Raw genomic sequence first — 21,696 nt, forward strand, 5'->3', positions numbered from 1 at the left:
AGTATGTCCATACGTGGCCTCCTCTACTGCCATGACGAGGCTAAACTCAGGTTGGAGGAGCAACACCTCATATACTGTCTAGGTAGTCTCCAGCCCCTTGGTATGAACATGGAATTCTCCAACTTCTGGTAATTCCCTCCCCCTCTCTTCCTCCATCCCTATGTCACTCTGCCCCCTCCCCCAGCTGCCTATCACCTCCCTCATGGTTCCGCCTCCTTCTACTACCCATTGTGTTTTCCCCTATTTTTTCTTCACCTTTCCTGCCTATCACCGCCCTGCCTCCCTTCCCCTACCCCTTTATCTTTCCCCTTACTGGTTTTTCACCTGGAACCTACCAGCCTTCTCCTTCCCATCCTTCCCCCACCTTCTTTATAGGGCCTCTGCCCCTTCCCTCTACAGACCTGATGAAGGGTTCCGGCCCGAAATGTCGACCAATCTTTTCCACGGATGCTACCCAACCTGCTGAGTTCCTCCAGCGTGTTGTGAGTGTTGCTTTGACCCCAGCATCTGCAGATTATCTTGTGTTTACCACTTGGAGTACTGTGGTCAGTTCTGGTCGCCTCACTACAGGAAGGATGTGGAAGCCATAGAAAGGGTGCAGAGGAGATTTACAAGGATGTTGCCTGGATTGGGGAGCATGCCTTATGAGAATAGGTTGAGTGAACTCAGCCTTTTCTCCTTGGAGCGACGGAGGATGAGAGGTGACCTGATAGAGGTGTATAAGATGATGAGAGGCATTGATCATGTGGATAGTCAGAGGCTTTTTCCCAGGGCTGAAATGGTTGCCACAAAAGGACACAGGTTTAAGGTGCTGGGAAGTAGGTACAGAGGAGATGTCAGGGTAAGTTTTTTACTCAGAGAGTGGTGAGTGCATGGAATGGGCTGCCGGCAATAGTGGTGGAGGCGGATACAACAGGGTCTTTTAAGAGACATTTAGATAGGTACATGGAGCTTAATAAAATAGAGGGCTATAGGTAAGCCTAGTAATTTCTAAGGTAGGAACATGTTCGGCACAACTTTGTGGGCCGAAGGACCTGTATTATGCTGTAGGTTTGCTATGTTCTATGTTTCTATGTTCTATCCCACTTTTAGGTGCTTGAGATCTCCATGATACCATGTAAATAAAATTCTTTAGTCTGAAACAACTCTCTGAGTCGGCCTGATCTATTCTGTCTGCTGCTCCTGAGATTTATCCGCAATAGTTGGCAACGAGGATGGGATCCTCAATCTGGTCTCCTAGCTGAAAGGGGGAGGCTAGAAGAGTAGGATCCAAAAAAGACCCCTTGGCAGAAAAGGAGAAGCAAGACAGAAAAGTGCCTTCCAAGTTGGGAAGGAAAAGGTGCCTTCCAAGTTGGGAAGGAAAATCAGTCTCCTAGCTGAAAGGGGGAGACTGGTGGCCTGTCTCCTAGCTGAAAGGGGGACGGTAGGGAGTTCCTGTAGGAAAATCAGTCTCCTAGCTGAAAGGGGGATGACGGGGAGGGGGGTGGGGTGCTCGTGGGAGTACCAATGTAGCTACCGATTTATTCCGTGACCGAACTCAGAGACTTGTGGAAAGACAGAGGAAGCACAACCAGTGGGTGCTCATTGTGTACACAGTGTGAATTGTGCTGTCTTAACTGAAATTGAAATCCTGAACAGGAAAAACAGGAAGTGCGAGCAGTCGATCGGCTAGTGCTGATCCTGCTAATAAACTAAAGAGTTCCAGTGGTAAGACGAAGGCTTTGAACACTCAACTACAGGTAGGAAAAAGGCTGCCAAAAAGAAAAAAAAAAGATTAAAAAGATAAAACGGCACCAGCAGCAAATAGGAGACCCTTTAGTTCTGCCTGGATCCCTGGCGGATATGGTAATCAGAGAGACTGGAGTTGATCCTTATGCGGTAACATTCAGTTGTGATTTGCATGAGAGGTCACATGAGGGTTGGCTATATGGAGGAAGTTTTAATTTGAGACTAATCCAGCACTGGGAGGACACCACTCGAAATGGAGACAGTGACCCAAATTGGGATGCTGATTACATGTTAAGACGTTTTAAATGATGGAAGGAGGTGCTTAAAAGACACCAACCTCCAAAGAAAAGGAGATTAAGCAGCTTGAAACAGAGAAGGCTGGGGGTGAAACAAAACCTGCCACAGGACTTTATCCCCCAACTCCCTGTACCGGCTAGTGCCCCACTGGCACCCAATAGTCAAAAAGACTATTTAATAATGACGGTAACTGCCTTGGGATGACCCGCACCCACTCCTTGCAACCCCCCATGCCAGAGGTGCAGGCACCTGACACTCCCAGCGGAGCAGGTATCTCTGTTATGAGTGAGGGTTCTCAGGAAAGAGGAATTGAAGCTAAGAGAGCTGAAGGAAGTGTTAGCAGTAGTAGAGATGAGAAAAAAAATGCTTGAAAAGAAAAAAAAAGAGGCAGGAAAAGAGAAAAAGAGAATGGAGGATAAGCTTTTAACAGACACCTTCATTATATCTAGAACAGCCCCACTTCCCCTGCTGGGTCCACAGACCCTTTATAAATTAGGGGCAACACTGCACAGTACAGCTGAAGGTATATACTTGGAGCTTCCTCAGATTAGGGTCCTTCAAATGCTAAAATTAATGAATGGGCGAGAAAAGGACAGTTCAGGACCCATACTATACTGTTGGCAGCTGGACAGCAATCTCTGTGCTTGGCAAGTTAAGAGACTGTATAACACAGAGATAGGACGAGCCAACCTCCACATGTAAAATCTGCAGTACTTGATTAATAGCAGCCGAGAAAAGAAGCAGCTCCATTGCATAGTCTTTTACACTTTATAAACTGACCCACACTACAACCAGCCTGTACACTCTTATTTAAATGGTAAAGCTGAAGGCAACAACCAGGGCCAGATTAACCTAGTAGCAAAAGTAGCATATGTTACGGGCCCCGCATTTTCAAGGGCCCCGCCCGCACTAAATGCTTGCAAGCTGCAGTCTGGTGAAATCGGCATCTCACCGTATTCTCACAACTGTTAGAGTGAGTTTTGGGTAGACGGTTCATTTACACTTAAATAAATGACTTCAGCCATCAGTCTTCTGTTCTTTGACAAAGTACTGTGGATTGAGTTCATAACAATGTATGTCCTAAAAGCTGTGACCCCAGGAAAAGACTGGTAAAGACAAATGTAGGTCCCCTACAGACAGAAACAGGTGAATTGATTATGGGGAGCAAAGGACATGGCAGACCAATTGAATAATTACTTTGGTTCTGTCTTCACTAAAGAGGACATAAATAATCTTCCAGAAATAGTAGGGGACAGAGGGTCCAGTGAGATGGAGGAACTGAGCGAAATACATGTTAGTAGGGAAGTCGTGTTAGGTAAATTGAAGGGATTGAAGGCAGATAAATCCCCAGGGCCAGATGGTCTGCATCCCAGAGTGCTTAAGGAAGTAGCCCAAGAAATAGTGGATGCATTAGTGATATTTTTTCAAAACTCGTTAGATTCTGGACTAGTTCCTGAGGATTGGAGGGCGGCTAATGTAACCCCACTTTTTAAAAAAGGAGGGAGAGAGAAACCGGGGAATTATAGACCGGTTAGCCTAACGTCGGTGGCGGGGAAACTGCTGGAGTCAGTTATCAAAGATGTGATAACAGCACATTTGGAAAGCGGTGAAATCATCGGACAAAGTCAGCATGGATTTGTGAAAGGAAGATCACGTCTGACGAATCTAATAGAATTTTTTGAGGATGTAACTAGTAGAGTGGATAGGGGAGAACCAGTGGATGTGGTATATTTGGATTTTCAAAAGGCTTTTGACAAGGTCCCACACAGGAGATTAGTGTGCAAACTTAAAGCACACGGTATTGGGGGTAAGGTATTGATGTGGATGGAGAATTGGTTAGCAGACAGGAAGCAAAGAGTGGGAATAAACGGGACCTTTTCAGAATGGCAGGCGGTGACTAGTGGGGTACCGCAAGGCTCAGTGCTGGGACCCCAGTTGCTTACAATATATATTAATGACTTGGATGAGGGAATTAAATGCAGCATCTCCAAGTTTGCGGATGACACGAAGCTGGGTGGCAGTGTTAGCTGTGAGGAGGATGCTAAGAGGATGCAGAGTGACTTGAATAGGTTGGGTGAGTGGACAAATTCATGGCAGATACAATTTAATGTGGATAAATGTGAAATTATCCACTTTGGTGGCAAAAATAGGAAAACAGATTATTATCTGAATGGTGGCCGATTAGGAAAAGGGGAGGTGCAACGAGACCTGGGTGTCATTATACACCAGTCATTGAAAGTGGGCATGCAGGTACAGCAGGCGGTGAAAAAGGCGAATGGTATGCTGGCATTTATAGCGAGAGGATTCGAGTACAGGAGCAGGGAGGTACTACTGCAGTTGTACAAGGCCTTGGTGAGACCACACCTGGAGTATTGTGTGCAGTTTTGGTCCCCTAATCTGAGGAAAGACATCCTTGCCACAGAGGGAGTACAAAGAAGGTTCACCAGATTGATTCCTGGTATGGCAGGACTTTCATATGAAGAAAGACTGGATGAACTGGGCTTGTACTCGTTGGAACTTAGAAGATTGAGGGGGGATCTGATTGAAACGTATAAAATCCTAAAGGGATTGGACAGGCTAGATGCAGGAAGATTGTTCCCGATATTGGGGAAGTCCAGAACGAGGGGTCACAGTTTGAGGATAAAGGGGAAGCCTTTTAGGACCGAGATTAGGAAAAACTTCTTCACACAGAGAGTGGTGAATCTGTGGAATTCTCTGCCACAGGAAACAGTTGAGGCCAGTTCATTGGCTATACTTAAGAGGGAGTTAGATATGGCCCTTGTGGCTACAGGGATCAGGGGGTATGGAGGGAAGGCTGGGGCAGGGTTCTGAGTTGGATGATCAGCCATGATCATAATAGATGGCGGTGCAGGCTCAAAGGGCCAAATGGCCTACTCCTGCACCTATTTTCTATGTTTCTATGTTTCTATGTTTCATTTGTAACAATGCATCTCTGGCGCCTCTGAGACAAGAATGCTAAGTTTACAGGTAGTTGCGAAGACACCCTAATCTATGCATTTTGAATATGAATTGTCCTCTATGTTAGCACATAACATACCAAATAATGTATTATGGATTTTAACTTGCATTCCTAAAGGACATGAATGCCAGTTTAGGCATGCTGGCACCAGTAGAATGAACTTAATCAAAAGATGTGAAAACTTCAAAGAATTGTCTATACTTGTAACTATGAACTGTCCTTTGTGTTGAGCAAATAAATATGGAGCCTCAATCACAAGGCAGTTAGATCTGTTCTGCCAGGGGTCTCTGCCAGCTGTAACCTTGTTTTGTCGAATAAAGAAATTGTCTTGTACCTACCGGTAATGCAACACTCTGTGATTTCATCCATGCCACAACAACAACGATCTGGCAATGCTGTTATTTTCATGTCGGGGGAGCTGCATGCTATATGGTACAGTATGTGTGTGCAACATGAGTGGCAAGTATAGTGGCTTACAAGCATGAATTAAAGAGATGAATGAGTTTGCGGATTACATTCCATGTTTTGCATGTTCACTAAATTTGGTTGGAAAATGTGCTGCTGAATGTTGTCAAGAAGCATTAATTTTATTTCAATTTGTAGAAAGCCTGTACACTTCTTTTTCTGCTTCTACTTCCTGCTGCATTATCTGATGGTGGTGCTCATTTGCCCATTGTGAAAAGATTGGCAGATACCAGTTGGTCAGCTCGTGCAGATGCAACAAAAGCACTTTTACACAGCTGTCTGCAATGAAACAAGTTTTAGATGACATTTCAAATAACAATGATCAGAAGGCAGAGTGTCAACAACAGGCTTGTGGACTACTTTCAACCATGATGAAGTTGGAAACAGGAATAATGGTCATATTGTGGGATCAAGTATTACAGCGTTTTCAAATGACCAGTGCTTCTTTGCAATCTTCTGGCCAAGACTTGAACACAGTGTTACATACCTCATGGATATCTTGTGACTGTCTTATGAGGATGATGTAATGGTCTTTTGGAGGTCACCTGATGTAATTTTCCTGCCGATGTGAGGTCACGTGATGACCTGTTCACCACAGGTATAAAAAGAGACCCTGGGGTGACGCAGTTGGTTTTCCAGTTAGAACGTTAGCCAGAGACTCCGCTCCGTTGCGTATTTGCCTTATGACGCAGTTTCGATTTAAAACAGAGCTTTACATTCTATTGTAAGGTACAACAGTGTTGGGCCGGCAGTGTAATCAATTGCTGCCAGGTTTGTTGATGTATCTTTTCAGTAATATTGGAGAGTGAAGAAGGAAACCTGAAGGAGTCGTTCGACGGTTGAAAGGATCGACCACCACTGAATTTGTTCAAGCAAGAATGATCTGCATGAGATAGCCTCTGCTAAAAGTGGCAGAAAAGGCTGTGCAGGATATAGTACCTAGAAGGAAAGGTCAGTGCCTTTAAACCGTTTTATTTCCGTCATTGTGGATCCTGTGGACAGGGCAGGATCCGGCTGGGACTGGCGTGATGTTGTGTCTTCGAGGAATTCTTTACTTCAGGAAAGTCTCTCCTAATTACTGTATAAATCTCTTGGACTTTCGAATTTACCATTTTAAGAACTGTGTTTGAATTTACCGCTTTAAGAGTTGTTTTCGCATTTATCGCTTTAAGAACTAGTACTGAGTGGCGGTTTGTTAAATGGCCGCATAGCAGTTTACTTCTGGTTAAGATTTTCGTTTGTTTTTTTTATATTAAGCAGAGTTTAATAAATGTTTGATTGTTTTTATAAAACCTGACTCAATTCGATTGATACATTCATTGTTGCCAGTCACGTGACAACAGCTTGTGTAGTCTATGAATCCTTGCATGGATATATTCAAGCTATGCGGTCTACTTCTTCAGATATTGAGCAAAAAGCCAAGGATCTGACTAAGTGTGAAGATTATCAACAGCAAACTCGAAGAAAACACAAGCAAAATCGCATGTATGATGATTTCAGTGGTTCCAGCATTCTTGATTCACTTGGTGAATCTCAAAAGCCTTCTCAGAAGTTTAAAAGCTGAACATTTCTTGCCATTATTGACAGCTTGCTTTCTGCCCTGTCAGAAAGGCAGAAAACTTATCTAAGGGTGAATGGTGTTTTTGGATTCCTTCATCAGTTACAATCGTTTACACCTGAAGAGATCGTAAAGAGGTCATCAAATTTTATTAAATCATATCTGGAAGATCTGGAAGAAAGTCTTAATGAAGAATTTGTGCAGTTTACTGAACTGTTGAAAACTGATCTTGCTTCTCATATTGGTGCCAAACCAGACCTTGTAGAGTTACAGTTGTACCGTTTCATAAAACTGACAATTCTTTGGAGTCATGTTTTCCAAATGTAGAAAATACCTTGCACATCTATTTATCACTCATGGTTACCAACTGCAGTGGAGAGCGCTCGTTTTCAAAACTGAAAAGGATTAAAAATGAACTAAGGATCACCATGGGTCAAAACAGATTGAACAATCTCACTCTAGTGAGCATTGAACATGAACTTCTGCATGAAATAGACATTTCCAGTACCATCAACAAATTTGCTCATGCTAAATCTAGAAAACGTAACTTTTAAATTTTAGTTTTGTTATTTTTCACATTTGAAATTGATACCTACAAGTAAGTAATTCTATTACTGAAGTGTCAGACATTTGTTGTATTATCTGGCTGTACAGCAAATGAAAAAATTGAATTACTTTACTATGCAAGTAAATAATTTATGTTTTAATACTTATGTGCATTTTTAAAATTTAGGGCCCCTTTATAACATATGCTACAGGCACCGCACTAGCTTAATCCGGCCCTGGCAACACTGTACGTGCATTTTGGTCCCGAGGAATTAGGGCTCCTGGTGGACTTAGTGGAAGATCAGGAAAAAAGATTCTGACCTCAATGCCTCATTTGACAGTGGCCATAAAACCACCAGCAAAGCCTAAAGATATCGGGACGATGATAAAATGATTGGCGAAAGAAACCAAGGCTGCTTATACTGTAACTCTGCCAGTACTGGGAGAAGCCCAAATAGAATTCTTTAACAAAAAGGAGGGGAGAATTATGTTAAAGTCCGAGAGCTGGGAAACAATCTTTGAAAAGCAACAACCACCAACAGAAGACCCTCTACTTCCCCCTAGAACCTTAGCGCAGGTACCAGGGAACATATGGGTCCAACATAAAAATCATGTGGGAAAAGCCCAAGTATCTCTGGAGCATAAAGTTACTCAAAAAAAGAATGTTCCACTGCTCTGTATTAAACAGTACCGTATAGCTACTGAAGCTGAAAAAGGTGTCGCTCCAGTATTTGCAGACATCCCACCCTGCAAAAATTCATTTCAGGGAGATAGCACCATCAATTTGCGGGAGACTTCCGGGAGAGGTGGGATGTCTGCAATAGAGTAGCTCCTTAGCAGCTAGCCAGCTAGTTTAAGTAACGTTAGCTATGCTACTGAACGAATGACACCTGTTAAAGTCACCTCAACATGTCTTTTACAGTCTTAACCCACCATGGGCAATAGAAAAGTCACTGTTGCAAACAGCGCAGCGAGCAACATTGTCATTATTTTTGACCCCTATTAGACAGGGGTACACTTTAGTGTAGTCTGGGGTGACGTACGTTTTATATTTTTTTGGAACAGTGCCACCCTCTGACTTTTTTTGGAACTCTCTCACTCTTGCTCTTGCTCTCTATCGCGCGCGCTCTGTTGCTCGTACTCGCGCTTGCTTTCCTGCTCTTGCTCTAACTGCTTGCGCTTGCTTTCTCGCGCTCTCTCTCACGCTTGCTTTCTCACTCTCTCTCACGCATCCTCTCTCTCTCTTGTGGTCGCTCTCACTCGCTCTCTCTCTTGTGGTCACTCGTGCTCACTCTCTCGCTCTTGCTCTCGCTCTCTCGCTCTCACTCTCGCGCTTGCTTTCTCGCTCTCACTCTCGCGCTTGCTTTCTCGCTCTCTCTTTCGCGCATGCGCTCACTCGCTCTCTCTCGTGGTCACTTGGGCTCGCTCTCTCGCTCTCACGCTCTCTTGCGCTTGCTTTCTCACTCTCACTCTCTCTCGTGCTTGCTTTCTTGCTTTTGCGCTCTCTCTCGCGCACGTTCTCTCACGTTCGCTCTCAAAAAATTCAATTTTCGGGACATTGTATATAATTTGCGAGCATCAGGGAGCTACTATTAATACGTGGGAGACTCCCAGAACTTCTGGGAGAGGTGCGATGTCTGTAATTGACTCATTGCAGCAAGGGGTGCTGGTGAAGACACAAAGCCCGTGTAACACCCCTATATTACTTATCCCAAAAGCGGGCCGGAGAAATGAGTGGCATTTTATGCAGGACCGTAAGAACCATTAATGAGATAGTCATCCCTATCACTCCGCTGGTTCTGGACACCAACATTATGCTTACTTCTATACCTGCAGGAGCTCGTACCTTTACTGTAGTCGATCAGCGCTCAGCATTTTTCTCCATACCTGAGCACGAGGATAGCCAGTATTTATTTTCCTTACTTATAAGAAAGAGCAATATACGTGGACCCGTCTGCCCCAGGGATATACCGAAAGACCCGCAGCTTAAGATGCAGCAGTTAAAAATGATTTGGCTGAATGCCAGCTGTCCGAATATTCCACACTGATTCAGTATGCAGACAACATCCTGATAGCTTCTGCTACAGGGCCACAACATCTGACCGATTCTTTAGCACTCCTTGAACTTTTGGTGAGAAGAGGGTATGATATACTTGTACATGCACTCATGAGCAGATGATTAAAGTTGGTGCACATGCGCCATTGTTTTTACCTGAAATATCTGTCTCGAAACATGGTGGCTGCGGTGGGATTGGGAAAATTGCTTTTTTCAACCGCAGCCCCGGGTTTTCTCAACTTGCAGTTGGCAGCATAATAGTAGCGCAACTCTGAAACATCGGAGGGTGAGTGTAAGAGTAGGAAAATGTCGATCAAGACGAGCAACCAGCCACAAATAGAGACGGGTGCAGTAGCAATGCCGGGAGGTGAGACAGCAGAATCTCAGTGGCACCCAGCACCTGCGGGCGACCCCATGCCGGGGAACCATGGTCGGGGCAGGAGTCTTCTCCCAGTCAGCGGCATCCGCCGGCCACCAGCCGTGACGGTGAACCGCAGAGTGATAGACGGATGGAAGACATGGCAGCAGATGTGGACTAACTACAGCGTCGTAGCACAACTGCACAAACAGGTTCCAGCATACCAGACGGCATTATTTTTACATACAATTGGACCGTCAGGACTTGAGGTCTACAACAGTTTTGTGTTCGCAGATGAGGCTGAAGGCCAAGACCTCACAAAGATTTTAGCTGCGTTTGACAGATATGCTATCGGTGAGAAAACTGAGCCATATGAACGGTACTTGTTCAACAAGCGGCAACAAGAACAAGGTGAGACCTTTGCATGGTTTCTTGCCAGCCTTAGATCTCTTGCAAAGACATGTAATTTTTGCTCGTGTTTGTCAGATAGTCTGCTGAGAGACAAGATCATACTGGGCATTAATGACTCCCAAACCAGAAAACGCCTGTTACAAGAGAGAAAGCTATCACTCAGTGATTGTATTGACATCTGTAAAAGCACAGAAATGGCTGAATCACACCGACAAGCATTCAGTACAGCTGCAGACAGCAGGTCCGCTACTGTCCATGGGATTAAACCTCGCACTAACAAGGAAGATTCAAAGCATCCTGGACAGAAGACTAGTGCTAGTGGTGGAGCCAGAGCAAAAGGCACCTTGAACAGCCACCGAAGCAAAGCGAACCCTTGCAGGTATTGTGGCACAGAACATGCAGGAGACGAGCAACAATGCCCAGCAATCAGACAGGTGTGCAAGGTGAGTGGTATTCGAAATTACTTTGCAAAGGTGTGCAAGCAGAAGCCCGGGCATGGGGTGGAAGCACAAAGCGGTGACCAAGCCGACAGTGAGTTTATCCACAATGTCACACTGGTGGTCAACAGTCTGAAGACAAAGGATGTCGTATTCATGCAGATGCTCATCAATGGAAAGCCAACAGACTTCCGAGTCGACAGTGGGGCGAGCATTAACATCTTACCCTCAAATACTTGGAGGGAGTAGACCACACACTAAGACAATGCACAAAAAAGCTGACGATGTGGAACAAAACCACCATAGATGCAGAAGGGATGTGCAGTTTGAAATTACGTAACCCATGACGAACCACAAGCATTCTGTCGAATTTGTCGTGGTCATTGACGACTTTACACCATTGCTGAGAAGCAGGGCCAGCCAGCAAATGAAGCTGATTACGGTCAACAATGACAACTTTCGCAGGGTGCATGCATCTACACTTAAAGAAAAACAACGCACACCAGAAGAACGTTATGCAGAGGTGTTTGATGATGCGCTTGGGGAGCTTCTGGATGCAGCCTACCTGCAGATTGATGAGGAAGTTCAACCCATAGTGTTACCCCCACGACGTCTGCCTCACGCTATGAAGCCGAAAGTGAAAACTGAGCTTGATCAACTGGTAGACCGCAAGGTGATAGCTCCAGTCCATGAACCTACAAGGTGGGGTAGCCAGTTAGTGGTGGCAGAGAAGAAGAACGGCAATCTTTGTATATGCATTGACCCTCGATCATTGAATAAAGTGCTAAGGAGAGAACAATACCCCCTTCCAGTGATAGAGGACAGTTTGCCAGATCTTGGCCAGGCTAAGGTTTTCAACAAGCTTGATACGAGTTCTGCATTCTGGCAAATGAAATTGGACAGTGAATCAAGAGTGCTCACCACTTTCAACACACCTTTCGGGCGGTATAGATGGCTCAGACTCCCATTTGGAACCAGCATTTCATCAGAGATCCTCCAGCGCAGGCTGTATCAGGAGTTGGAATGACTATCGGGAGTGATCTGCATGCAGACGACATTTTGGTGTACGGAAAAGGGGAAACGCAGGAAAAGGCAATCGCCGATCATGATGTGAAACTTGAGCTGCTATTACAGCGTTGTGCAGGGCGGCATATCATGCTCAACAAGAACAAATCTGTCTTCAGAGCAACAGAGATACCCTTTTTGGGGCATCTCATCACAAGTGAGGGACTTCAGCCTGATCCTAAAAAGGTTGCTGACGTTCTCAACATGCCAGCATCAACGGATGTGCAGGGAGTGCAGCGATTAAGTGGATTTGTCAACTACCTGAGCTGTTTTCAACCAAGTCTCTCAGATACCCTTGAGCCAATAAGACAGCTGACAAAGCCAGATGTAGCATGGGAGTGGTCAGCTGAGCAGCAAAACGCTCTCTCCAAGATCCAGCGGATGGTATCCGGTGTTAGCATACCACAATTCTAAGGAAGAGCTAACCATCCAAAGTGACGCCAGCAACAAAGGCCTAGGAGCAGCACTCCTCCAGAATGGACGTCCAATCACATATGCAAGCAGAGCGCTATCAGACACAGAAACGCGCAGCGATCGAAAAGGAAATGCTCGCAATCGTTTTCGCACTTGAGCATTTTCATCCATACACTTTTGGCCGCTTCACAAGAGTACTCAGCGATCACAAGTCACTCGAAATGATAGCTAAGGAGCCGTTGGTGAAGGCACCAAAGCGCCTACAGGGAATGCTTCATCGCCTGCAGAGCTATGACTTCGACATCATCTACTGTCAAGGAAAGCTCATGCACTGCGCGGATACACAATCGCAAGCAGTTAGCGGTACTCCAGGCCAGGAGAACAGCTTCTACGGTCAACATGCTATCGCACCTGCCAAACCGCGATGAGCGTCTAGAGCAGATTCGCATAGAAACAGCGAAAGATGACACACTACAGATGTTGAAACGGGTAATCATCAGTGAATGGCTGAGCGAACGTGACGCGCTACCAGAGCAACTCACAGCTTACTACAGCTATAGGGATGAGCTCGCAGTCCAAGACAGCTTAATCTTCAAAGGTGAGTGTGTCATCATACCGCAAAGTGAGCAAAAGCAAATGAAGGAAAGAATTCATTCGTCACATTTGGGCGTAGAAGGATGCCTCAGACACGCACGCGAATGTCTTTTTTGACCAGGCATGAGCAGCGACATCAAGCAATATATTGCCACATGTGATGTTTGTTGCACATACAAAATGAGTCAGCAGAAACAATTGCTTATGAGTCATGAGGTACCTGCTCGGCCGTGGGAAAAGATAGGTACCGACCTGTTTACATTCGAAGGAAAAGAATACCTCGTCATTGTTGATTACTACAGCAATTTCTTTGAGTTAGGTCTTTGTGATACGACCAGCGCAGCCATTATTCACAAATTGAAGGCTCATTTTGCGAGATATGGTAGCCCAACACAAGTGGTTAGTGATAATGGGCCACAATACACGTCAGCGAAGTTTCACAGATTTGCATGAGAATGGGATTTTGAGCACTTGTGTCGCAGCCCCGGAAACAGCAGAGCGAATGGAAAAGCTGAATCAGCAGTTAAAACAGCGAAGCGGATCCTCACAAAGAGCAACAAATCACGAGCAGATCCCTACCTCGCACTTCTAGACCATCGCAACACATCTTTGCAAGGGCTCAGCACGAGTCCTGCCCAGCGTTTGATGAATCGCCCACACGCACGCTCCTGCCTACAACGGAGAGTTTACTGGAACCCAGATTTGTACGCGAACGCGCGCGTATGAAACAACACGTCCAGCAGCAGGCCAACAATTACAACAAATCAGCCAAAGATCTTGCCCCACTCGATGAAGGGGGTACCGTGCGCATGCAACCCCTGGTGCAAGGTAAAAAGAATGGGGAGAAAGCAATCGTGTGTCGACGCCTTGATGAGCGTTATTATGTAGTTCAAACCCCTTCTGAGATCTACCAACGTATCGCACACATCTACGAAAGATGGCTGAGGAACCGCCTGAAAAGCTAATCACATACGAACAGGCAAAACTAGGTCAAGCAACCGAGATCTGTGACCACAGTGCGCCTACCACACAAGCAAATGCACACAGCCAAACACTAGCAGAGGCTAATGACACAACACAAACACTAACACAAACGTTGAAACATGCAAATAACAAACAACAGGACTTGGACAAAACAGTAAAAACTCGTTCTGGCCGCACAATGAAAAGGCCACAATATCTAGAAGACTTTGTCCCACATTGAATAATTACATGAACAATTGAACAATAAGTCTGTGACACTAGTTGGCATTTTAATGTCATGTTTATACTCAAAGAAGGACAATGCCCTATTTGAGGTTGTGTAGTTTGTACGTTTGTAGTTTGAAGTTAGAGTTGAATTTTAGTATGCTTTATATTTAAAAGCGCTGGGGACTGGAAAGCAAACTTCAGAGAAATTGAGTTTAATTGTTAATAAAATTGTTCCTTTTCTTTGTTTTGCTAAAAAGGGGGATGTTATGATATACTTGTACACACACATGTGAGCAGATAATTAAAGTTGGTGCACATGCGCTGTTGTTTTTGTCTGTGGAGAAAATGCAGTTTTGCCAAGAGACTGTCCAGTACCTTGGATTCCAGCTCAGTAAAGGTTGGTGAAGTTTGGGAAGGGATCGAATAAAAGCAATAAAGAAGGCCCCAGTCCCCAAAACAAAAAATGACATTCTTTCTTTCCTGGGCATGGTAGGGACAATAGGAACATCAGTGCAGGCGGCAGAACTCTATGCCATTACCTTTGCTTGCATTTTGGCGTAAGGAAAAGCTGCCAATGTTTATTCCGACTCATATTATGTGTTTAGGATAGCACATGACTTTGGGCAATTGTGGAAAAATAGAGGATTTATCACCTCCTCGGGGAAAGCGATTAAACACGCCTCCTTCGTACTGAGCCTTTTAGAAGCTATACAGTTGCCACAGACTTCAGTAAAAATTAAGTGCGAGGCACACACCTCCGCCGAGAATGAGGTCTCCAAGGGGAATCGGTTTGCAGGCATGGTAGCAAAACAGGTGGCCCTTCAGCGACAACCTGTGCTACAAACCACTCAGGCTGAATCGGGAAGGAAGGAGCTCCCTGTGTGTATTGACGTCCAGCAGCTGCAGGAAGCCCAAAATCTTGCCTCACAGCAGGAGAAGTGTGCCTGGAGCAAACCTGCATGTTACCAGAATACCGGGCTATGGCGTCACCCAGACGGCCGAGTAGTGTGCCCACATAGTTTACTTTTGCCCGGCTTGCCTGGCACATGGCCAGGCTCATATGGACAAAGGAGGGTTTGTAGCATGCTATCACTCAACAATGGTACGTCCCTGCAAATTGACTTTGTACATATGCCTGCTGAAAGGAGGTTTAAGTATATATTGGTAATAGTAGACTTGTTTTCCAGATGGGCGGAGGCCTATCCAACTAGGAGGAATGAAGCAAGAACTGTGGTGACTATATTGATGAAAGAAATTATACCTAGGTTTGGATTCCCCTAGGGTTAAATAGCGACAGGGGAACCCATTTTACAAGTAAATTTGTGCAGGGACTGAAGGAAACCTTGAGGTGCCAATAGAAATTGCATATCCTCTACCAGCCTCAGTCCTCAGGTATGATAGGAAGAGAAAACAGGCAAATAAAAGCGGCTTTGACAAAAGTTTGTCAGCAAAACGGTCTTGGACAGCAAGAGGCAATGCCCTTAGTAACGTACACTCTGCAAAATCAGAAGAATAGAAATACAGGACTTACTCCTCATGAAATTTTGATGGGGCAGCCATCAAACAGGAACTAAGCCTCCCATGACCCCAGAAAAGGTAGTGCTAATATGGAGTGATGAGAAGACACTGAAATACACACAAGCATTGTGTCAGGAGGCAGGGACATTGTATGAGAAGGTCTGGCAAGCCCAGGCACCTGTAACTGAAAGCAATGTGCATCCGTTTAAGCCAGGAAATAGATTATACATGAGATCAATGAATAAAGGTTCTCTCTCTCCCAGGCTGCTGAGGACCCACACAGCAATTAAGGTGACGGAGAAACCTGACTGGATACTTGGCACCAGGTTCAAGCTGCACCACGACGAGGACGAAATAAAATACTGAACAAGTAACATCTTCCCCGAGAGAGAGAGAGGAACGACACAGAGAACCAAGAACAAAGTGTTATTGAGAGACTGGAACATAAATCTATCTTAACCTGCACCTCATGTTATATACATAGTGACTGATTATTAACAAAATATATATCAATAGAGGACTAACATGAAGGAAGTAGTGGTAATAATCACATGGGGGGTGGGATTGAAGGAATATTTTCCTGGCTACAGCCCCTCTTTTACTGCCTCATTGCCCTGGTCTGCTTAGCGGTGGTAGTGCATTGTGTCATACAACTATGCATTTGCTGGATCTGCGCCCATACAAAGTCAGAGTCGGGGGAGACGGTAGCATTACTCTATGCTCAATCACACAAGCACGTTAATGAGAAAGTTAAGGAGATTAGGAAGGTGGGAGAACAGTGGAGGATCTTGGTGGGACGGAATATGGGGATGGTTTTCTGGCTGGGGAAGCTGGATAACGCATGGAATACTATTAGTGGCAATGATATGTGTTTTAGGGTGCAGTGCATGTGGAGCACTGAGGTTGCGCTGTTATCAGTTGATAAAAAGGTCTTTGTCCAGCCCCGCGGGTGTCCCGATGATACCCCAGATGGTAAAAGATAAAGCTAGCAAGGAGCACTGGTGGGGTGAAGAGGTGTGCCCAGGGAAGGAAAGACCCTTCCCCTGTGGATATGTTTCCCCTTATGAGGAAGAGGAGGAAATACCACAGTAAGAAATGTTAATCTAGAAGATTAACAAGGAGGGAACTGTGGAAGAAAAATAGTAAGACATTGTGACGAATGTTAAGGGGTTAATGACATTTTTCTAGTATGTGAATTCGAAGTCTGTAATCACTTATCTGCGACTAATGTACACTGTGTGACTGAAGTGTGCTTTGTAGACAGGATGGAAAAAGAACTATGTCTGTGCTTCCTTGTTCTAAGAATCATCACATGTCTGCACTTGGGAAAGCCTGAAATACTGTCCTGAGAACCAACACTTAGGAAAATGTATAACCTCTCAAGGACATATTGTGAAACTTCACTATTCTGTAGAATTGTAGTTTAAGTTCCTCCTTACAGATTTGAGTGCTATTTGGTGTATAAATAAGAGTGTACTCTATTGTTAAGCAGAATTCTAAGATCCCGCTTTTAGGTGCTTGGGGTCTCCATGATAATCATGTACAGTAAATAAAATCCTTTAGTCTGAAACAACTCTCTGAGTCGGCCTGATCTATTCTGTCTGCTGCTCCTGAGATTTATCTGCAACAGTCTGAATGGTCTCAGTCTGAAACATTGACTGCACTCTTTTCCACAGATGCTGCCTGGCCTTCTGAGTTCCTCTAGCATTTTGCGTGTTTTGCTTGAGTTTCCAGAATTAGCAGATATTCTCTTGTTTGTGCTAGGATATTAGTCCCTCTCCAGTTCAGGTGCAAACTCTCCCTTCTGTACAAGTCCTATCTTCTCTGGAAGAGAACCAATGATCCAAAATTCTTAGGCCCTCCCTCCTACACCAATTCCTTAGCCACGTATTAAACTGTATAATCTTCCTAGTCTTGGCCTCACTAGCACGTAGCATGCGTAGCAATCCTGAGATCACAACCCTGAAGGTCCTGCCTTTTAACTTAGCACCTAACTCCCTGCACTGCCTATGCAGAACCTTGACATTCATCTTACCCATGTCATTGATAGCTACATGGACCATGACCTTTGGCTCTTCACCCTCCCTCTTCAGATCCTCAGATTTTTGTATTTTCTCCTCATTTAGGAAATAGTTTACACCTTTATTCCGACTACCAAAGTTCATGATCATAAACTTTCCTACACTATATTCCATCTGCTACTTGCTTGCTCATTTTTCCAATCTGCCTAACTCCTCCTGCAATCTTCCTGCTTCCTCAACACTACCTGTTCCTCCACCTAGGTATCTTTGTTTCATCTGCAAAGCTGGCCACAAGCCATCAATTCCATCATCCAAATCATTGACCTATAGTGTGAAAAGAAGCAGCTCCAGTAATGGCCCCTGTAGCACACCACTAGTTAGGAGCAGGCGACCAGAATACACCCACTTTATTCCCACCCGTGTCTCTTGCCAGTTAGCCAATCTTTTATCCATGTGAATATCTTTCCTGTAATACCACGTGCTCTTATCTTGTTAAGCAGTCTCATGTGCAGCACCTTGTCAAAGGCCTTCTGAAAATCCAAGTTAATAACATCCACTGACTCTCCTTTGTCTATTCTGCCTATTATTTCCTCAACAAATTCCAACAGATTTATCAGGCAAGATTTCCCCCTTAAGGCAACCATGCTGACTTTGGCTTACTTTATCATGTGCCTCCAAGTACCCCAAAATCTCATCCTTAATAATGGACTCCAACATCTTCCCAACCACTGAGGTTATGCTAACTGGCCTATAATTTCCTTTCTTCTGCCTCCCTTAAAGAGCAGTCCTCTGAAACCATTCCAGAATCTCATCATTCTTGCAAGATCATTACTAATGCCTCTACAATCTCTTCAGCTGCCTCTTTCAGAACCCTGGGGTATAATCTATCTGGCCCAGTTAATTAGCTATCTTCAGACTTTTCAGCTTCCCAAGCACCTTCTCCTTAGTAATGGCAACTACACTCACTTCTGCCCCCGATGGTCTCAAATTTCTGGCATACTACTAGTGTTTTCCACAGTGAGGACTGACGCAATATACTTATTAAGTAACATCCTCCAGAACAGATGCCAATAGGCAGTAATATAAACTTAGCAGTTGAAATCGTATTGTGGAAGAAAACTGATAATCTCTTTGTTTTTGTTAATGTATGAGTATGGGACAATAAACAATCTCTCGACTGCCAATCTTTTCCTGATGGCTGATTTGGGAGATAGACCAGTAACTGCAAGAACATTTAAATTGATTTATTCAGAATTTACTAAATACATAATAAAGATTAAAACCTGTCTCTAGCATCTGGAGTGTGCAAGAGCTGGATAATGGTGGTAAAATTTTAAATGGGTTTTGGAACAGACCTTATGCAAGCAAGGGGTTTGTACATTTACAGTTGCAAGATTCTACAGAACTGTATCCATGTCAGCTTGGTAGTGTGCCCTCTGAAAAGCAGAACTCAGCTGTGGTAAGTAATATGTTTCCTAGCTATGTTATCACCAGAAACTTTGTACCAGCTTTTGCATGTGTATGATTTTTATTTCGCTTTTCTGAACAAAATATTTCAAGTTTACAGCTTACTACAAAAAAGAAATGGGAACCAGTGTTTTGGTGGGTTTTTGTGTAAGTGTGCTACTTTCAATGTCTTCTAGTTTGGTAATTAAAGGCTGAATGTTATATGTGAACTCCACATGGATAATTCAAGTGATCTGGAAAATGATTTGACCATAAGTCATCGTGAAAGCTACTATATCCATCAGGAGGGCCCTGATCATCATTGGCACCACCGAGGAGTTACGAGAATTAATTTGTCCTCTGTGCCAAGCCTTGAAACAAGTTGAAGTCAGAGAAACCTCCATGCTCTACATTGTTTACAATCTCGCTGGCAGGCTTCACAATGCACTGAACATTTCCCTCTGCCTTCTTTGTCTAGCTGAGCCCTCCTTTTGAATTCTCAGCAACAGAAACAGAATGCCACCTATTTCCCTGCTCTAAACCTATGCACTTCTAACTGTAAATTGCATGTGTCAAAAAACCTTCTAGTCTAATAACCTGTGCATCTGAGTTAATCACAAAAGGTTGATTAAGTATTGGTGCATTTTTTTTTGGTAGGCTTGTTCCAGCATCTGGAAGAAAAGAGAGGGCTAAAAGATAACGTAGAGGAGAAGAAATGAAGAGAATGTTGTTAACATTCACGATCGTTCAAACTAAACCTTTGGAATGAGAGAAACATAATAAATTAGGCATCACTGTACCCCTTTTCTTGCTTTCTCCCCATGACCACTTACATTCTTCTTCAACTAAATAGTACAATCATTCATTTTAATACTGGTGTACTAAACCACAATGTATTCCACACCATTATTGAAATACCTTATTGAGACAGAGTCATAGAACACTACAGCACAGAACCAGGCCCTTTGGCCTACGTAGTCAATGCTGAACCATTAATATGCTTAGTCTCATTGAGCTGTATCTGAATCATTGTTGTCCATGTCCCTCCCATCCGTGTACCCATCCAAATTTCTCTTAAAATCGAACATGTATCCATCATTTGCAGAGGGACCTTATTCCACCCTCTCACCACCCCCTGAGTAAAGAAGTTCGCCCTCATGTTCCCCTTCAACATTTCACTTTTCAGTCTTAACCCATGATCTCTTGCTGTAGTCTTACCCTAACTCAGTGAAAAATTCCTGCTTGCGTTTACATTATCTACACCCTTCATAATTTTGTATACCTCTATCAAATCTCCCCTCGATCTTTTATGTTTTGTGGAATAAAGGCCTAACCTTTTCAGCCTTGTCCTATGACTCAGGTCCTCAAGTCCTGGCAACGTCCTTGTAAATTTTCTTTGCACTCTTTCAATCTTCTTTACATCTTTACTGTATGTAGGTAACCAGAGCTGCACACAATACTCCAAATTAGACCTTAACAACATCTTATAGAACTTCAACATAACATCTCATCTCCTGTACTCAGTACTTTGATTCATGAAGGCCAATGTGCCTAAAGCTTACTTTATGGTCCTGTCTACCTGTGATGCCATTTTCAAGGAATTATAGACCTGTATTTCCAGATCCTTCTATTTACTGCACTCCCCAGTCCCCTACTGCTACCTACCCTGGTTTGTCCTTCCAAGGTGCACATCTCACACTTGTCTGCATTAAATTCTATCAGCCCATTTTTCCAGCTGGCCCAGATCCCGCTGCAAGATCTGATGGTTTTCCTCTCTGCCCACTACACTTCCAATCTTTGTGTCTGCAAATTTGCTGATCCAGTTTACTGCATTATCATCCAGATCATTGATATAGATAACGAACTACAATGGACCCAGCACCTATCTCCTTTACATATGTTCACTTGCTTATGTCCATGGTCATTTTCTGATGCCTAAACACATTACCTAACAGACTCTGTAATCAATGAATGGACATTATGAATATATAATGTGACTACTATCTGCGGACACCTACTGATTAATATATACTGTACATACTGCATATGATAGTCTCTGCCCAGTGTTCATTTTCGTTACCACGTATCTCCAGTCATGAGCCCGGATCTTCCAATCACTAGACTGTATTACTACTTAGATCAGTGCTCTACTATTGGACTCCCTTCAGGTGGTGTTTGGGTTACAACCCTATCTATATTTTCAATCAATAGGGTAGAAAGTTTACCCCCTAGACCCATTTAACATAAATGCATCATGCAGGTCTTTCGACTGTAATGGTCAAGATCATTCAGTGAGAAAAGGGCGAGTCTATAGGTCTTGGTAAAATAGATGTAGAGTCGATGTTTCCCCTATCAGAATATCTGGAACCAGTCTCAAGTTAACGACTCAAGCAATCAGAACTGAGGCGAGAAAGAAATAATTATTCTTTACCCATTAGAGAGAGAATCATTGGACTCTTTACACAAGAGGACAAGCTGAGTTGTTCAGAATCAAATTTATTATCACTGTCATAAATTATGTGGAATCTGTTCTTTCCCAGCAACAGTGCAGTGCAAAGGCATAAAACTACTATACATTCCAAAAAACAAGTAAATAGTGCCAAATGAAGGA

This window comes from Mobula birostris, chromosome 2 (genome assembly GCF_030028105.1).
Source record: "Mobula birostris isolate sMobBir1 chromosome 2, sMobBir1.hap1, whole genome shotgun sequence".
Classification (NCBI taxonomy): domain Eukaryota; kingdom Metazoa; phylum Chordata; class Chondrichthyes; order Myliobatiformes; family Myliobatidae; genus Mobula; species Mobula birostris.